Source organism: Oreochromis aureus, unplaced genomic scaffold (assembly GCF_013358895.1).
Source record: "Oreochromis aureus strain Israel breed Guangdong unplaced genomic scaffold, ZZ_aureus HiC_scaffold_54, whole genome shotgun sequence".
In the NCBI taxonomy this organism is placed as follows: domain Eukaryota; kingdom Metazoa; phylum Chordata; class Actinopteri; order Cichliformes; family Cichlidae; genus Oreochromis; species Oreochromis aureus.
Window position 1 is genome coordinate 47,501 of NW_024108952.1, and position 2,786 is coordinate 50,286.

A 2,786-nucleotide genomic window follows, 5' to 3' on the forward strand; every position below is an offset into this window, starting at 1 on the left:
ACACACGCGCGGCGTCCCGAGCCCGCCGAGTTGAATCCCGGGCAGACTGCGCGGACCCCACCCGTTACCTCTTAACGGTTTCACGCCCTGTTGAACTCTCTCTTCAAAGTTCTTTTCAACTTTCCCTTACGGTGCTTGTCGTCTATCGGTCTCGTGCGGTGTTGTATAGATGGGTTTACCACCCACTTTGGGCTGCATTCCCAAACAACCCGACTCGAGAGGCCGAACCCGGCGCGACAGGGGCGCCACCGACCTCACACCGTCCGTGGGATGGGGCCTCGATCAGAAGGACTTGGGCCCCGATCGGCACCGAACAGCGGTCTTCCGTCGCCACATTTCCCGCGCCCGCCTGTCGGACGGGGATTCGGCGCTGGGCTCTTCCCTCTTCGCTCGCCGCTACTAAGGGAATCCTTGTTGGTTTCTTTTCCTCCGCTTAGTAATATGCTTAAATTCAGCGGGTTGTCTCGTCTGATCTGAGTCGTATTCGAATGGTCTTGCCCCCCTCCACCCTTGCGGGGTGGGGGCAAACATTGTGGCTCCCGGGAGAGAGGCTCACGTGCGCCGTGGTGTTTTTTTTCCCAGGGCGGCGGTGGCGGCGAGCTCCGGAGAGGCGGCAGCCCTCTCGACCCGTGTGGCAACCCGGGCCACCGCTGGGCGATCCTCGTCCGTCGGGCCCCCAGGGCGCCTGGCGGCGCGGTCAGCGGAGAGCGGGTGAGCGTCCACCGGCAGCGCGCCGCTGGTGCGGGCTCGGCGAGGAGGTGCCCCTCCCGACCGGGGTCGGGGATGGGTAACAGAGGCGGGAGAGCTCACGGGCAGGAGGTGCGGTTCCCAGGCAGGCACCACCGTCGCACCGGGCACCCAGGCGGTCTGCGCTTGGGGGCGAAGGCAGTGCCGAGGCCGCCTGCGACTGCCCCAGCAGCGGAGGCGGAGGTCTCGATTGATTGCAAGCGGCGCTCAGACAGGCGTAGCCCGGGAGGAACCGGGGCGCAAGGTGCGTTCAGTGTCGATGATCAATGTGTCCTGCAATTCACATTAGTTCTCGCAGCTAGCTGCGTTCTTCATCGACGCCGCGAGCGGTGATCCACCGCTAAGAGTCGTATTGTTTTTGTTTTACCGTGGGTTGCCACATTCGTGAGCGGGATAAGGGTTTAAAGGGAAAAAAACCCCGGGCGCTCCTTCCTCCGCCGGGGCAGGGAGAGAGACATTGAACCCCGTGCTCCCTCCGCGGGAGGAGGATTAGTACCGGGCGGGCGGGCGGCAGCGGTCGGCGAAACCGCCAGCCAGCGCTTTCGGTTGAGTTCTCGTGGCGGGCGGGACGGTGGTTGCGGACGGGGACCCGGCGCCCGCCTCCAGCGAGCCGCGGTCCCGACTCTCCTCCGTCGGCCCTCGGAGGAGCGGTCGGGGCAGCGGGCTCGCTTTGGCGTGGGGCGGGCGGGGCCGTCGGGTCGTCCGGCGGTGACCAGGCCCAGACTAAGGCTCGAGCTCCGGTGGGGGCGCGAGCCGACAACCTCGGGAGACCCGCACGGTGGCGGTGGCGGGGAGACCCTCGGCGGCAAGAGGAGAGAACACCGGGTGCTCGGTGTAGCCAGTAATGATCCTTCCGCGGGTTCACCTCACGAAACCTTGTTCGACTTTTACTTCCTCTAGATAGTCAAGTTTGATCGTCTTCTCGGCGCTCCGCCAGGGGCCGTGACCGACCCGGCGGGGCGATCCGAGACCTCACTAAACCATCAATCGGTAGTAGCGGCGGGCGGTGTGTACAAAGGGCAGGGACTTAATCAGCGAGCTTATGACCAGCGCTTACTGGGAATTCCTCGTTCATGGGAAATAATTGCAATCCCCAATCCCTATCACGAGTGGGGTTCAGCGGGTTACCGCGCCTCTCGGCGAAGGGTGAACCTGCGCTGATCCACTCAGTGTGGCGCGTGCAGCCCGGACATCTAAGGGCATCACAGACCTGTTATTGCTCAATCTCGTGTGGCTGAGCGCCACTTGTCCCTCTAAGTTGGACTCGGACCGCGCGGGGTCGAGTAACTAGTTAACATGTCGGTCTCGTTCGTTATCGGAATTAACCAGACAAATCGCTCCACCAACTAAAACGGCCATGCACCACCACCCACAGAATCGAAAAAGAGCTATCAATCTGTCAATCCTTTCCGTGTCCGGGCGGGTGAGGTTTCCGTGTTGAGTCAAATTAAGCCGCGAGCTCCACTCCTGGTGGTGCCCTTCCGTCAATTCCTTTAAGTTTCAGCTTTGCAACCATACTCCCCGGAACCCAAAGACTTTGGTTTCCCGGACGCTGCCAGCGGGTCATGGGAATAACGCCGCCCGGATCGCTGGTTGGCATCGTTTATGGTCGAACTACGACGGTATCTGATCGTCTTGAACCTCCGACTTTCGTTCTTGATTAATGAAAACATTCTTGGCAAATGCTTTCGCTTTCGTCCGTCTTGCGCCCGTCCAAAATTTCACCTCTAAGCGGCTGTCTGAATGCCCCGGCCGTCCCTCTTAATCATGGCCCCAGTTCAGAGAAAACCCACAAAATAGAACCGGTCCTATTCCATTATTCCTAGCTGCGGTATTCAGGCGACCGGGCCTGCTTTGAACACTCTAATTTTTCAAAGTAAGCGCTTGGACCCAGCGGGACACTCAGCTAAAACATCGAGGCGCCGAGGCAGGGGCTGGGACAGGCGGTAGCTCGCCTCGCGGCGGACCGTCAGCTCGATCCGAGATCAACTACGAGCTTTTAACTGCAGCAACTTTAAGATCGCTATTGGAGCTGGAAT

At 60.9% G+C, this 2,786-nt stretch overlaps 1 non-coding gene and 1 pseudogene across 1 annotated transcript in view; both read right to left on the minus strand.

The window, feature by feature from the left end:
- The window catches only part of LOC120437100, a 3,767-nt gene extending 3,285 nt beyond the window's left edge, over positions 1-482 (minus strand). The window contains exon 1 of the ribosomal RNA XR_005610830.1: positions 1-482. This exon is cut by the window's left edge and continues 3,285 nt beyond it. This is a non-coding gene — a ribosomal RNA (28S ribosomal RNA).
- A 466-nt stretch (positions 483-948) lies between these two features.
- Positions 949-1,096, minus strand: LOC120437096 (annotated as a pseudogene).
- Between the last annotated feature and the right edge of the window lie 1,690 nt (positions 1,097-2,786).